General features: G+C 43.6%; 1 long non-coding RNA gene across 1 annotated transcript in view; it reads left to right on the plus strand.

The window, feature by feature from the left end:
- The window catches only part of LOC144990934 (uncharacterized), a 163,467-nt gene extending 150,595 nt beyond the window's left edge, over positions 1–12,872 (plus strand). The window contains exon 2 of the long non-coding RNA XR_013654811.1: positions 12,815–12,872. This is a non-coding gene — a long non-coding RNA (uncharacterized LOC144990934). The remainder of the gene's footprint in view (positions 1–12,814) is intronic.
- Positions 12,873–16,854: the final 3,982 nt, after the last annotated feature.

A 16,854-nucleotide genomic window follows, 5' to 3' on the forward strand; every position in this document is an offset into this window, starting at 1 on the left:
ACACCTAGTAAAGTTTAACAGTAAATGGAAAGTCATTTTATGACAAAATGATACCATAGTAATGAGGTCCATGATGAATTACACTGTTGTTGATTGTTAAACTTCTCAGGATTATTTCTGGTCACATATGCTGATTAGAAATCTGTTCAATTGAGTCTATATCTATTGCTTCATTTCAGACAAATGGAGGTTTTCTTGCAGAAATATTCTGCTGCAGTGGAGTCATACGGTCCAGACTTAAAATCTTCTTTCTTGAAACGCTTCACCACTCTTCCAAGTGGTATCATCAGTGTTGTGGACATAAGAATTCCCACATTGGGCTGCACGGTGGAGCAGTGGTTAGCGCTCTCACCTCATAGTAAGAAGGCCCTCGTTTTAATCCTTGCTGAGACCTTTTTGTGAGGAGGTTTTTCACGCACAAGTGTGAGTTTTCTCTGAGAACCCAGACTTCCTCCCACTTTCCAAAAACATGCTTCACAGGTTAATTGCTTACTCTAAAGTGTCCTTAGGTGTGCATGTGTGAGTACTTGTGTGCCCTGCAACATACTGGCAAGGGTGCACCCCGCCTTTGCCCAACAGTTTCCGGGACAGGCTCCGGTGACCCTGTGACCTTGAAAGGAATATAGCGGGTTAAGAAAATAGCTGGATGAATGGAATTCCCATGAGTTCTGTTGTTGTTGATCATTACACTAGCTTCTTTTCTAAATGATCTCCTTTAATGAGGCTACCCCTCCAAATTATTTTGGGCTTAGTTACATCCACGCCTCTGTCGTTCCTGTTGCCTCTGTTACATCCCCACTTCTGTCACATCCTTGACTTTGAGCTGTCTCTGTCACACTGTTGCCTCCATCACATGTTGTTCTTCTGTCACGTCTCTGCTTATGTCACATGGTTGCTTCTGTTACATCCTTGACTTTGAGTCGTCTCTTTCACATGGCCGCTTCGGGACGTTGTTGCCTCTGTCGCACTCTCATTTTCACCAGGCTTTCAAATTTTCTCCCTGAAAAAGCTGCCATGCCAAATTTCTCCTGCATGTCTTTCATTTCTTTCTACCCTTGTTTTGGATGTAGGTAAAAGGCATAAACTGCTTATGGCATCATAAACAACAATACTTCAGATATGGAGTTGTTTACTTACTATGTGTTGATTTTGAGTTGGTAGAGTGACAAATAAATAAATAATAAATAAATACTTAACCTCAAAATAATTGTTTTAGATCATTCCTGGACATGTCTTGGGTTTGTAAATAAACACCAAACTGCAGAATGCATAAGGTCAGACGTTTAGCTTCAAGTGAGCAGTCAGACTTTTAGTCAAGACACCACACAGGTGCTCAGCAGAAACAAAGAATGTGATCATTTGATAATTACTCAAGTGCTTATTCCATAAACATAAAACAATAAAAGATTTGCAAAGACAGTCACGTGACTTTCATTGAATTTGCTTGATTTTGACATATTTGATCCTTTTAGACCTCAAAGGACAAATGCATGATTGAAAGATAAAAACAAGTTTTGATGCAGACAATATGAAAAGTCACAATTTGATTTTGGTTTTCAATTTTTATTTTTTAAAGTTCCTTAAAAACATCTGTATATTTATTGTTGCATAAAAAACATATAGATTACATGTAAACGAATTAAAAGTGGATTTTTCTCTCTTTTTTTAAGACCTTTAATTTGGGGAGGTAATGCGTGACTAGAATAGCAGAGGTTACAACTTTTCTATTCATGGTCGGGGGTTTCCCACCATCACCTGCGTGCTTCTCCAATAATAACAGATTATAGAGATGCGCGCGCGCCTTCCGCGTCTTCTGGTGGGACATTTGGGACATTGTCTGTCTGAAAGGACACTCTTACTGCTGGGAGGATAAACAGTCCCAGAAAAGTGACAGAATCGTCACGCGCGTGTCTGCTGTCTCTCCTCCTTGCAATATTGATGCCTGATCCGGAGCGCATCCTCTCTCCTTTCACCATCAAGAGGCTTCCCCTGCAGCCCCCGCCAATAATTACAATTTTATACTGTAATTATTCCCCCCCCCCCTTTAATTATTTAGGCCGCCGAGCTGAATGCAGCCTTTTGTCGCTGCTTTTTCCTTTTTTCTTTTTTTTTTAAGGAGGGGAAACGTGAGCCGACGCAACTGCAGATCAGCAGCGAGGGGTTTTTAATTAGACATTTCAGTGGTAATTTTAGGCGAGCTCTTTATTATTACTGTTGGATACAAATGACCCGGCCTCATTGATATGCGACCGATTGTTCCAACAAACCTTTAACCTGAAATATTCATGCGCTTCAGGTTTAAGTCATTAGGAGTCGCAACTCTCCAGGTGAACCTGGTGGATTATTTACCACGACTTTGAGATGCCCACTTTGTTTTTGTTTCTTTAAATAAACCTTTCATTTCCAGGGCGGCGCTCCTTCTGTTCTCATCACCTTTTTGCTAAGTAAAACTAGTTAGACGAAAATAATAATAATCTGGGCATATTGATGCAGAAAAAAAAATCGTTTTATTTTCAGTTTTCTGTCATAAATTACTGCTCACTATGGGTGACATCATTTTAAATAGTAACCCTTTATCATTTTTGATTAAAAAAGATCATTTTTGATGTTTATGAGATGCTTGTTGCCATCCATATCACATTTGATAAACGCATAAATATGATCCAAAGTTTCCTTAAAAAGCCATAGTGGAGAACTTGGTCGGTGTTTTCTGTCCTGTAGTTCAACATCATACCACTAGGGGCAGTAGAAGGGCTTTTCCTGCTCCTTTTTAAATTTGGTGCTTTGAAATCTCAAAAACACTTGAGGTGGGAAAAAGTTTAGCTAATTATCAAAACGTCATGGTAAGAATAACTCATCCATGTCTTTTTTTAAATGACTACTTGCTGTATTAAAAGAATGCAAAATTTGTGAAATGTGAAACAGTGGTGTTTTTTTTCTTCCTTTCTTGAACACTCATTTCAATATTTTTGCATCTTAACCTGGAACCTTAAACTCTAACAGAGGCATTCGGTCCACGACATCCTGTTTAGACTAGCACACTTTACACTTGTTTTTGTGGCTACCAAGTCATCCATTATCACATGGAGCTTTTAAACATAATTGAAACTGGATTCTTGTTTTCTATAAATTACATTTTTGACTTTTGCCAAGTTCCTTTAGAAATAAAATCCACCTTGTCAAAAAAGATCCTTCTGCTGCAGTAGATTTACTCAAAGTAAAAGTCCAAAACAGCCACGTCAAACATGACTTTTTCTATAACAGATGGATGCGTGGATGGATGGGCTGTAGATTAAACCCTTTACGACCATTTTCCTGTTATCTGACATGTTAAAAATGTGAACATGAACTTAATTAACTAAAAGGAAATGAATCAAAATCTATTTTTTATTCAGAGCCACGTGGAGGGACAAAAGAGACAGACCCCTGTCCTAAACTAACTTTATTGTGAGCAAAAACTTACCAAATTCACCCAACGTATCATAATTATTATATATTTGACTAAAAACAATATTTAATTTAGTTTTTATGGATTTCATCAAAAGGTTTAAAACATCTCAATTAAAAAAATAAATAAAGAAAATAGAAATTTGTGTCAATTCTTTGCTGGTCTTTGGTTAAATGTGCGGCAATAGAAAACATTGTTTCATATTCTGCAGATCACTCACGGCATGCAAAGATAAATCAAGCCCGGTTCAATCAGGACAGCTTTAATAACTGCAGCAATTGAGGCCAAATGTTTTATAATTAACAGTTGTATCAGCACCTTATAAAACAGTGACCCCCATAAATCCACTTTTAGAGCCCAATCAATCCTCCTCCCGGACTGAAGGGCCCATCGATCCCCCGCTGCTCGCCTCACTTAAACGCCCTCTTTGGATGCTTTTTTTTTTTTTTGTTTCCAGTGAAAAGCGCCTTTCGATTGCACTTTTTATTGGAGGGGAGCCTCCGCCGAGAGGAAAGCGATGGCTTGAAAATTAAACGGTGACATTTTAATTACAGGACATTGATAAAGGGATCGGGGACGGGAAGGGGGGCGGCTGTGTACCGGGCGGACAGTCTTTGTGCCGCGTGACGCACTAATCAAGTCGGACTGCTCGGTAAAAAGGTCAGCGGCCGACACAAAAGCGGAGACGCAGCTCGGTGGGAGTTTGGGAATATGAGGGTCCAGGATGGCGATAAATGAAGACGCATCTCCAAACAAAGCGCGGTCAATATCCAGGACGGGGGCCCCGGCAGACGCATTATCACTATAGGTCACAGGAAGCGCATCCATACATCATCTGAGGCCATCATTTACATGTCACAGGGAGCGTTTGTGACAGCAGCCACCCCCCCCCCCCCACCCCCCACGCAGGCTGCAGTTTAGAGCTCAATGACATCCATCATCACCCAACTTTATGATTTCCTTTACTATATTATTCAATCATTCATGAAGGAACTTTTTCCACCTAAAACGTAAAGTGCAAAATAGAGATTCTTAATTTGATCACATTCACTAAATGTTAGTCAGTTTTATTCAGAATGCCTAACTGATTTATAATAACCCAGCATATTCAGACCCACTCCCATGAAAACTGTTGTTGGTGGGTTTTTTTTTTACGGTGATGGAGGGCATACATAAAAAATTAAGATTCAAATTGCGTTTCTGAGTAATTTCCTTTTACAAATTATTGTGAATCAGGAGCAGACGAAAAAAATGCAGTTGGAAAAAGATTGCAGGTGTGACATAGAAGCTACAATTGGTGGGTCAACAAGCTCGATGCTCCTCTCCATTCTGATGCATCCACTTGCAGACAATTAGATCCATGAAAGGCTTTCTTCTCCTCATTTGAGCTGGTATCTGACTCAGAACTGTTCGGCTGGATCACACCAATATTGCTCACCATTTTTGTTGTACGGGTAATGTCAGGCTGGGTGCGAGAGGCTGTAAGGTAGCAGGAAAGAGTAAAAACATATGACTGCTGGGAAGTAGGGGCGGGCTTAGTGCACGGCAACAATCTCAGCCACAACTTAGAGGTGAATTTCTAATGAACTACTGCTGCTCTGCAGAAACTCTGTCCCTGAAAATGACAGATTTTTTAAAATTTTGGCTTAAAACGGAATAATCATAATCATAAGACCACTGGCAACCCTTTGAAAATAGATCAAAAGATGATCAGAGTAGGAGTTTTTTACTCTCTTCAATAATGTAATAACTTTTTGGTGCAGAAGTAGAGCGGTCAATCTGCGATCAGTTGATTGGAGGTTTGGTTCCCACTTTGCCTGCCCACATGTCGAAGTGTTCTTGGGCGAGATGTTTAACCCCGCATTTCTCCTGGTGGTTACAGGTCAGCACCTTTGTAAGGCAGTGGAGCCGCCATCAGTGTGTATATGTGTGAACGGGACTGTGAATGAAAAGCTCTTTTAAATAAAATTTAGTGACGTTAGAACAGCAGAAATAAACAGTTTTCTAAAAGGAGGCTAACAAGAGTATAATGCAGTCATGTTTTCTATTCGATAATATTTCCACTGGATAAGCACCTATTTAGAGTTTTCAAATGGAAATGTACCTGCATGTCTGAAAGTCTATATTTAAATCTGAGTAAATACGTTTACGCTGTAGCTGAAAATGCAAATTAAAACAACGTGCAATCTGACTTCTCTATTCTTGTACCAAAGATGTTTTAGTCATCATCAAAATTCTTTTAAGTTCATTTGTTTTAAGTCATAATGGTAGTAAAACCTAGAAACTGAGTGAAGGGTGAGCATCTTTTTCACCAAATACATTAATCAAGTAACTTGTATGCAGTTTATTGTTACTAAATGTTATCTTTTCAAGTGTTTGTTAGTAAAATCATCTGACTCTTGAGCTGGAAAAAACATTGCGAACATTCAATTTCACTTACCTTTTTTTTTTTTTTTTGCATCACTCAAATTATTTTTTTAAAATAATAAAATACATTGTTGTAGCTAGTAAGTTGTAATCATTAGACCTACAGACACTTGAGGTGTTTTGAGTTGATCCTAATGAGCAGCTGGTATATTAATGATATATTTCTGCAGGAAGCATCCAAGGTTTTTGTTGTTTTCAGAGATTTTTCAAAACAGAGCGTCTGATTGTTTTAATTACCTGGTTTGGTTTTCTATTCCCATTGCTTTAATCATTTTAAGAAGGTGCTCTGCTAGTCTTTTTTTATCACAGGGATTCTAAGAAAAAGCAGACAAGCGCGCACACGGGCAAACACACGCGAACCAGCACACACTCGCGGACATCCCGCAAACACCTCACATAAGCCCACATAGGACACATGCAACATGCAGCTCACACAGTCAGGAAACGCGCACGCACACAAACGCACAGTGTTTCTTCATCGATCAGCGGGCACGCGCACATGGACCGGCACACACTCTATTTAGCCTTACATTCTCTTGGTCAGAGCAGTTATGAACAGTCTTAACATTGTTAGCTGGAATGTGCGTGGGCTTGGCTCTGGGCCAAAGAGATTGAAAGTGTTATCTCACCTGGATGATCTTAAAGCAGATATAGCCTTACTGCAGGAGACCCATTTATCTACACAATCTCAGGACCTCCTGTGCAGCTCAAAATTTCCAGTCATATATTCTTCTAGTTATAACTCCAAGCAAAGAGGAGTTGCTGTTTTGATTAATAAAAATGTTACATTTACTCATAAGGATACAGTTACTGACCCAGAAGGTAGATTTGTAATTATTAATATATCCATTCAGAATAAGGACTATTGCATAGCCAGCATCTATGGTCCAAATGTTGACGACTCTTCCTTCTTTCACAGATTCTTCACCTCACTCTCAGTTCACTCTGACTCCACAATCATTATAGGAGGAGACGTCAATCTGGTTCTGGACCCTGAACTTGACAGACTCAGCACAGCAGCAGCCCAGCGCACATGGAGGTCTGCAAGTATTCTAAAGCAGTACATGAATGATCTGGGTCTCTGCGACGCGTGGCGCTCATGTCATCCAAACACTAAAGGGTTCACCTTTTTTTCTCCAGTTCACTATTCACACTCCCGTTTAGACTATTTATTAATCAGTAACTCTCTTTTAAAAGAAATTAAAAGTTCCAACATTCATCCGATTATTATCAGTGATCATGCACCAGTCTCTGTAAATATTTCCAGGGAAAAATCCACACCCTCATGTACGACCTGGAGGTTTAATACGTCTCTGTTAAAAGACCAGGAATTTCTTGAATTCTTTAAAAAAGAATGGGCAACCTTCCTAGAATTCAACAATACACCAGACATCTCACCGTGCATTCTGTGGGAAACGGCAAAGGCAGTCATGAGAGGGAAAATCATTTCTTATTCAACGCACAAAAAACGCAAAGAGAAAGCAGATTTATTAGAATTAGAAAATAAAATCCAAACCCTGGAGACTGCTTATGCTGCTTCTGCACAGGAACACATTCTGGGAGATCTGAAAAATTTAAAGCTGCAGTTAAATGACATCATTAATAAACAAACACAATTTCAAATACAAAGGCTACGACTTGAAAGATTTGAAAACTCTAATAAATCTGGCAAATTTCTGGCTAATCAGCTTAAAATTAATAGAGAAAAATCATCAATCACCTCTATTACGGACCAAACAGGAAATATCACTCATGACCCGGTCAAAATTAATAACGCATTTGAAAACTTTTATAAAAACTTGTACACACCACAGATCAATCCGTCAGAGCAAAGTATTGACTCATTTCTTAATAATGTAAACCTACCCAGGTTAAATGAGGATCAAATAACAAACTTAGACTCTCCGTTCTCGTTGTCTGAACTTCATGAAGCTCTGTTACTTATGCCTAATGGTAAAGCACCAGGGCCTGACGGCTTTCCTGCTGAGTTTTATAAAGAATTCTGGGAACAGCTGGCACCAACGTTTTATGAAACGGTCACATCTATCAATGAAAGCCAATCAATGCCACCTAACATGAACTCAGCCAACATAATTCTTCTTCTAAAACCAGACAAAGATCCCACTAGTCCTTCAAGCTACCGCCCTATTTCTCTAATCAATGCAGACGTAAAAATTATCTGCAAAGCACTAGCACAGAGAATAGAAAAAATCACTCCTCACATAATTGACTTCGACCAAACTGGATTTATCAAAGGCAGACACTCGGATGACAATCTCCGAAGACTTGTTAATATAATAGATTTTGCCACCATTAACAACCAGGAAATGTCCATACTATCACTGGATGCTGAAAAAGCTTTTGACAGAGTAAACTGGAAGTTCCTTATTGCCGCCCTCCATAAGTTTGGTTTTGGAGAAGCATTCATCAAATGGATCAAAATATTATATCACAACCCCAATGCATCAGTTAGAACTAATAAACAGACTTCAAACAGGTTTTTTCTCGGAAGAGGAACCAGACAGGGCTGCCCACTCTCTCCTTCTCTTTTTGCTATATTCATTGAGCCTTTAGCTGCAGCAATAAGACAGAATGAAAGCATTAAAGGAATCAAAACTAAACACAGCCATCATAAAATTAGTCTCTATGCAGATGACATATTACTGTTTTTAAGTAATTTACATTCTGTAAATGAAACGGCAACAATCATTAATGAATTCTCCTCTATATCAGACTATTCCATTAATTGGAATAAGTCTGTTTTATTACCACTGAACAATAATGCGGAGCAAAGACTCACAATACCAGTTAAATCAGGAAATATCAAATATCTAGGTATCAATTTTTCCCCCAAACTATCAGAACTGGTGCAGCTAAACTACACCCCTTTACTGAAAAACATACAGGACGATCTAACACGCTGGACCAACCTGCCTCTGTCCCTTATGGGCAAGGTAGCCACGGTAAAAATGAAAATCTTACCCAAAGTTAATTATCTCTTTTCAATGATTCCCACACAACCGCCACTAAAATGGTTCAAAACATTAGACTCATCCATATCAAGCTTTTTATGGAACAATAAACCTGCAAGAATTAGTCTAAAAACTTTAAAATCTGCAAAAAGCTGTGGAGGATTAGAATTACCTAATTTCCACAAATACTTTCTTGCAAATAGATTACAATACATCTTAAAATGGTTAAAAAATAATCCAGAAACCAACTCATGGTTAGACTTGGAACAGGCGTTATGTGGAAAGATCAACCTGTCAGATCTTCCATTTATTAGCCAAACAGTTAAAAAACAGGATTGTTTCAAAACTATTAATATAAACGCCACTTTAACAGCCTGGTGGGAATTTCTCAAAATATCAAAATCATCAATTCAACCGTGCAAAATGACACCCATCTGGAACAACCCAGACATCCTCATAAACAAAAAAATTATCCACTTCCCAGCTTGGCAAGCAGGGGGCATAAAACAACTAGAGCACGTAATTATTGATAGAAGATTCATAACTCCCCAGGAACTTCAAGACAAACATGGAATAAATAACTTCTTGGAATATCAGCAACTTAAATCAAGTATTACTAAAAAATTTAAATATAGAGACAACGATTTAAAGCTACCAGATGTAGTTACCACTCTGATCAATTTCTCAATGAATAAAACTCTCTCCAAAATATACAAACTTTTATGTAATTTAGATAATAACATTTCACTTCCGACAACAAAATGGGATGCGGATTTGAGCATCAGCACAGATGAAAGCTTTTGGTCAGAACTTTGTCTAAACACCTTTAAACTGACAAAAAGTCCAAATCTGCAGCTAATCCATTTTAAAACCCTTCACAGAATTTACTACACTGGACAGAGGATGTTCAAGATGGGTCTCAGCAACTCAGACATTTGTCAGCACTGTGACAGTAATCTACCCGACAATTACATGCATGCACTGTGGTTCTGCACTCCTGTCCAGGCTCTCTGGCAGCAGGTGTGTGCGGATTTATCAGTCTGGCTTAAGGTTTCAATCACAGCTTCACCGTCACTTTGTGTGCTTGGTGACATGAGTGCCATCGATGTAGAAGGAGGATTAGGCTCTATCATTTTCATAACTCTTTGCATTGCTAAAAAAACTATTTTAACAAATTGGAAAAGCAAGAAAAATATAAATATAAGTCAACACAGAAATCTGCTGCTTGATCAGATCAGCTTGGAAAAAATGTCAGCCCAAGGTTCAAGTAACTTTGAAAGAATTCGGTCTCTCTGGTCTCCCATAGCTGACTCCGTGACTTAGGGGATGGGGGGGCCTGGTCGTCGCTGCTCCTTGCCCTTCTGCCGTGGGCTGGGGTGGGGGCCGGGGCCTCCGGTGCCTGGCGGGGGGTGGTGGGGGCTCCGTTGGTCGGGGGGTCGGGTCCGGCGCCGGGGTGGGGCGGGCTGGGGCGCTGCGTGGTCCTCTGGGCTTGGGTGTGGGGGTGCGTGGGGGGGGGGGGGGGGTGTTCTGGCTTGGCTTGGGGGGGTGGTCCCTTTGCCTGTGCTGGGGGGGGTTGGCGGGGGGCGCTGCTCGGGGGGGGGGGCCCAGCGGCACTGGATGGGCTTCCCATCTACGCCTGGGGCTGGGATCAGCCCTTCCCTGGCTCTGGGGCGGGACGGGACAACCCTCTTGGGGCCCCCGGGCGCTCTGGGTGTCATCCGCTTCGGCTGCGGGGTCTGGGGTGGGGTGGGGTGGGGGGTCTTGTCGGCCCTGTCCTGTGGGGGGGCATTCTGGGGGAGGGGGGGGGGCACTATTGGTACGGGGCAGGGGGGGTTGACAGGTCGGGGTCTCCGCTGAGGCCATCGGCGGTTTCCCCGGCCGGTTGGCTGCCTCGGTCCCGTCGAGGCCTGACCAGAGCTCTTCTAGGGCCGGCGTTTGGGGGTGGGGGCCTGGGCTTGCTCCGGGGGGGGCCGGCGCTTTCTGGCTCCTCTCCCTCTGTGTGGGGTGGGTGGTGCTGGGCCTGGGGTGTCGGCGCCTCCGGGGGTGGGGCCCCTGGGCTGGGTGGGCCTGGCCCCCTTGCTGGGGGGGGGGGGCGGGGGACAGCTGTTTGACCACCGGGGGACAGTCTACCAGCTGTCCCCAACTTACCCCCTTCCTCATATAACCTCATAATAGGGTGAGGGGGTGGGGGGATTAGCCTGCGATGAGCCTTGGGGGGGGGGGTTTACTAGGCAGTGGCCCCCCCTCCTGTGGTTGCCGTATGGAGTGGTTCCCCCCTCTTTCGGTTTTATTTGCACCTTAGACATGTAGGGCCCTTGGTAGGGGGGGTGCTTGGACATCACTGCCAGCAAGCAGCAGATGTCCTCCTAGCACCCTACCCGCCAATTTTAACCGCACCTTAGACATTTAGGGCCCCTTGGTGGGGAGGGTGAGGGGACATCACTGTGAGTAATCAGGAGATGTCCCCTTAGTGCCCTACCCGCCAATTTTAACTGCACCCCCCTTAGTACACACACCCCTCCCCCCTCAATATATACATCCCAACATAAACACACACACATGCACACACACACCCTCTTAAACACACATATACGCACACACATTTTGCAAGGAAGGTGGGACCTAGGACCATCTGTCCCCTGCCTCTTCCCTGGTGGGGGGTACGGGCCCCTTTGCAGCGGCGGCCGTGTCCCCGGGGTGCCGGCTTCCTGGGCCCGGCGGTGCTCTCTCCGCGCGGTGGGGGGGTTCACATTACATCTGAGCCGGGGGTGTTGGTGTCCCTGGGGGGTGGGTTCTGGTCCTTGCTCCTGAGCGCTGGGCCCCGCCTAACTTCCAACTGTGGCCGAGCCTGGTCGGGCCATATTTACAACACCCCTTGTGGGCCCTCTTTTTTCCCCGGGGTTCCCCCCTCCTGGGCGGGGGCGGCGGGCCCCTGCCTTGCTCCTCCCTGGACCAACCGTGGGCCGGGCGGATGGCTGCCTGGAGTGCGGGGCGGGTCTCCCTTGGGGGGTCCTGGCTCGTACCTGGGGTTGGGGCGGGGGGATGCCCGGAACTCCTGGGTGGTGGTGGGGTGCTCGTCTGGGGCTGTGGGCGTCCCTCTCCGGTGGGGCCCTGCGTTGGGCTCTCCCGGCGCGGCGGGGGGGCTGTTCTCCTGGTTGGGCTGGGGCGGCCCTCTCTTTCCCTCTGTGCCTCCCTGCTCTCTGGCTCTGGGGGGCCTTGCGGCGGTCCTGCTGGCCCTGGCCTGGGTGGCGGGCTTGGTCGCCCGGGCGGCGGTTGTTCCCTGCCGGTTTCCGTGTGGCGTGGGGGGGATTCCGGCTGCCGCTGCTGCTGCGGTGGGGGTCTTGGGGTGGGGATGGCTGGGCGCTCTCCTTCCTTCTTTACACATTCCACCATCCATATTAGAAGAACATGAGCACTCACCTGAGCACGGGTGTTGGCTCACCTTTGCACTGGCGGTTTGCGTGACTGAATGACTGAAATGTTTCACACTAGTTGGTTTTAAGGCATAAGTATGCGTGTGAGCACTATCTGTTTTGTGTACATGTCGACAGATGGACATTTTTGCAACTAGCAGGTGTGTTTGACACTTGGGTGTGTGTGTGGACAGGCTCCGCCCTTTTTGTACTGCATTTGAGCCTTACCATGGTGATTAACAACCAGTAAACTTGTTGCTCTATGCTGCTTCATGGTCTTATCCCCCTTCCCCTCCTACTATCACCCTCCTTCCCCCCCTCTTTCTAACGTCCCTCTCTCTTCTTCCCCTCTTTCCTTTTCCGTCCGGTCCAACACCAAAGATCTTCAAACATGTTTGAAATTAATAAAGTTTGGCCTCAATTACAAAAGGGGTTTATTCAGACATACCTTTGGTTTGTCTGAAGATTAATAACCCCTCTTGTTAAAGTAAAATATGTCCAACACAAGAGGCCCTCAGCTCTCATCTGTTTGCCCAGCTGTTGGACAGGACAAGGTAAAAAAAAAAAAAAAAAAAAAAAAAAAAAAAAAAAAAAAAAAAAAAAAAAGAAAAAGCAGAGAATGAAATCGCCTGGGTGCGCATAGACACGCACACACACACAAACATCAAACACACACAAGTAGTTAGTCAATCAGGCTACCTGTCAATAGACATTCAGGTGCATTCCTGCACAAAAGCTGCAGGGAATGTGTCTCTTCACGTTGGTTTGAAGGGCACTTTCACACTGGGCTGTTTGGTCCACACTGAAGGTATTTCAAAGATTGACTTCTCCATGTGAAAAAGTGGGAAAACTCACCTGAACTTCAGGGAGAATGGGTTGAAATGCCGAATTTAACCTCAAAGAGGCAAATTAAGCTAAACTTTGAACAAACTTAAAATCTAGGGACACGTCAACCATTTTTCTGCTCACTCTAATAGAATTTGAATGCTTTTTGCATTTGCTAAAATTGTATTGCCTTTTGCTAAAGAGAGGCTAGAAAACAACAACAGCTTTCATAATGTCCATGTCAGGCCGGAGAGAAGAATCGATCTGACTCAAAAACAAAGCATCCACCTTCAGTCAGCTGTTGAAAGGAAGCAGTGATCAACCTGAGAGGACTTTAGGTGAAACTTCCATCTTCTTCCTCCTTTAGGTGTTAAAGTAAAATAACAAGCTTAAAAAAATGTAGATCTTGCTCTTTTACCCTTCTTCATGCAGATGGGTCATATAATCATCTAACCAGGAATCCTTCATGGTGCTCAAGCCAAATTTGTAAAAGAAATTCACCAGTCTTCCTCCAAAACTTGATTCCCAAATAAAAGACACACTTTCCTTCAGCAGAAAATAGGATCTTGATCAACAGTCCAATCTTCTCCTTCTCCTTGGTCCAGTTGAGACGTTTCCTCCATTGGCTCAGGCTCTGTTTTGGGCTTTGAAGCTGTTCCTCCACCTCATTCCACTCTTTCTGGATGTCTTCGGGTTCTTAAGTCTTGTCCTTTTGATGATCCTCTGAAGCCCATCGTCGTCTCTTTTGCTTGTGCATCTCCTCCTGTCATGTTTTGTCCTTCCATTAGTCTTTCAGTTGATCTGCTTGGACACGGCGCTCCGTGAACAGCCAGCTTCCTTAGCTAAGAACTTTTGGGGCTTACCAAAACTATGGAGGAGATCAATGATGGTCTTCTGGCTAGTTATCAAGTCGGAAGTCTTCCCCATATTGAACCAAACAGACAATGCTGCTTCTTCTTCTTCTGTGGTTTATTGGCAGTTGGCAAACAGCTTATTGTTGCATTACCGCCACCACACAGTCTGGAGTGTCCTGCAGAATTTGGGCAGATTTCTCCAGAGTATTTTACTTTTTTTAAATTCGGTTTTTGTGGATTTTATGAGCTGGAACCCCAATTTGTGTAAAAAAATAAGCAGATAAATACTGTAAATCAATGACGCTGTGAGCCCTTAATCTATATTCTATAAAAGTTTAATTCTTTTGAATGGAATTACAGGAATGAATTCACTTTTCCATGACATTCTATGGGGGGGGGGGGGGGGGGGGTTATGTATATTCATCTGGAGTGTACTCAAGGCTGATTTCAGTATCAGTTTAAAATCTCAGCATTGTTTGAGCTGAAGTCTTCTTTATGTGAATGAAGTTGCGTCTTTAAAATGCCTGGAGATGCATGTTGAGTGCTGCTTCAGAGGCACATCTTTGTGCTCCGTTCAGACAGAGAAGCATCGGCGAGGTCTTTTCACAGAGATGGAGCGTCTCAGGTCGCTTCCCTTTAAAAAGCAGGTTCATATATTATATTTGCTGCTTTAATAAACTCACGTGCACTTTAAATTTAGGAGTGGTTGAGGTTCAACATCATGAGGTGAGAGTCAGGTTGTGGCCTATAAGCAGAGTTTTAATGAAGCTTCTCTGTTCAAGGCTCCCTAGAGTTGAGAATGCAGAATTGGCCTTGACGCTCACAGAGTGTCTGGGCTCCTCTTCAGTGAACGAGGGTGTTGATGGCTCAGTGTCTTCATCAAGGACAGTGTTGAGGTGTCCTTGATGAAGACTCTGGACCCTCACATGGCTCCCGGTATGCGATGGTGACCATGAGAGTGCTGCATATGTATAGTGTGTTTAATAAGATAATAAGAAGTGCTGCAGAAGTGTGTGTGTGTGTGTGTGTAAAGAAGTGACACAGTGTGTATCAAGTGTAGACAAATTAATTTACCATTTATTTTTCAAGAGCTTTTCACAGGTTAAAGCACAAATTAATAACAAAGGACGAAGCAGATGTTAATTAAAAGTTGACTGGAAATAATTATGAAATGCAAATATGAGTGAACCCAGGACAGGAAGGTGCTAACAGGTTTGGGTCATTCGACAACACGGCGTGTAAATGTCAAAGGGTTAATGAAGAAAGCATCAATTTTCTCTGCTTTTAAGGCCGCGTGAGGAGTTGAGGCTGTGCCCTGAGGGCTGGATCCCATTTGTTAGGAAGCATCATCTGCATAGTTCCCTTATAGCTTCTGGAGTGGAGCCTTCACGCTAAGATTGGTTTCAGTTTCACACAGCACGTCCAGGGTTTGGTTTCGTTCATGGATCTGTAGACTGAAGTGGTGTTGCTCAGGCTTTGAGGAGTGACAGTCCATTTTGGCCCAAAATGTTTTTTTTTTATCATTCTGCAGTGGTGTCCTTTCATGCAATGATCATCAAAATCTTAAATAAACTCACTTTTTGTTATACAACTTGAAATTATTGAATAGAATAAAATAGAATTTAATAATTCCCACGAAGGGGAAACTATATCGTTACCATAGCTCTGTTAAAAAACCGCAAATAGTTAATAAACAACATATATTAATAATGGATTTGATTTATCTGCGCTTTTTCTTGTTGCTCAAAGCTCTTACAAATGTGTCCATTATTCATTCACTCCTCATTCATACTTGGTAAGTTACTACTGTAGCCTCAGCTGCCCTGGGGCAGACTGACAGTCGTGGCTGCCAGTTTGCACCTACGGCCCCTCTGACCATCGCCGGGACATTCATGCACATTCACACAGCAGTGGAGCCACTGGAGGCTGGGAGGGTGAGGTGTCTTGCACAAAGATGGCTGGCTGGGGGGAGCGGGGATCGACCCTTCGGCCATTAGACGACCTGCTCTACCGCCACCAGTTGTTGTCCAGTGTGTATGAGGTGTTGTAGAGTCTCAGTGAAGCCATGGTCTGACGCCAAGATGATGATGGAGACGACTGTCCATCCTTCACTAAAGTACTTCAAAATGTTCTGTGCCAGTGAGTTTACATACCAAGTCAGCTGGTTTTAAAATTCTTACGTTTGGGGTTTCATACGCTGTGCCTGGTCCAGAGTTCATCAGAGCGATGGCTCAGGGGAGGAAGCAGTCTTTGTGGCAGGGGGGGTGCCGTACAGAGCTCTGACGTACCGGCTCAAGGAGAGGAGTCTATAAAAGAATTTAGCCGGGGTCCGAGGGGTCCATGGGGATTTTACCAGCCTGCTTCCCAACCCTTGACCAGCACAGATCCTGGATGGAGGGTAGGTTGGACCCTATAATCCTCTCTGCAGACCTGATGGTTCCCTGCGGTCTTTCCTTGTCGCGTCTGGTTGCAGATCATGATTGATGAGGTCAGGACAGACGGGATTATCACAGAGTAGAAGATGATCAGAATATGCTGGACGTACAATCTTTGCTGGGTCTTCTTCTGGATGGAGTCTATGTGGGAGGTTCACTTCAGGTCCCCTGAGATGGTGGGGGGCCATAGGAACCTCTGTTGAGGGTTGTAAGTGGGGGTGGGGTTCCTCCCTGAAGTCCACCGTCATCCCCGGAAGATTTTGGGTAGAGAATCGGATGAACTGCCACATTTTCCAGTCGACAGACTGATGCACGTTCTTGCACTTCTTTTACTATCGTTGCTCCCTCCATCATCAGTCTGTGGTCTTTTATTATTGTAAAATATGTAACAGATAATAATAACAGTTTCTTTTTAACAAAAAGTCTAGACGGAAACAGTTTTTTCCTAAATAATCGACACACCTTTAAACCTCGACTGTG

This window comes from Oryzias latipes, chromosome 3 (genome assembly GCF_053564925.1).
Source record: "Oryzias latipes strain Hd-rR chromosome 3, Olatipes_Hd-rR_3.1".
NCBI lineage: Eukaryota > Metazoa > Chordata > Actinopteri > Beloniformes > Adrianichthyidae > Oryzias > Oryzias latipes.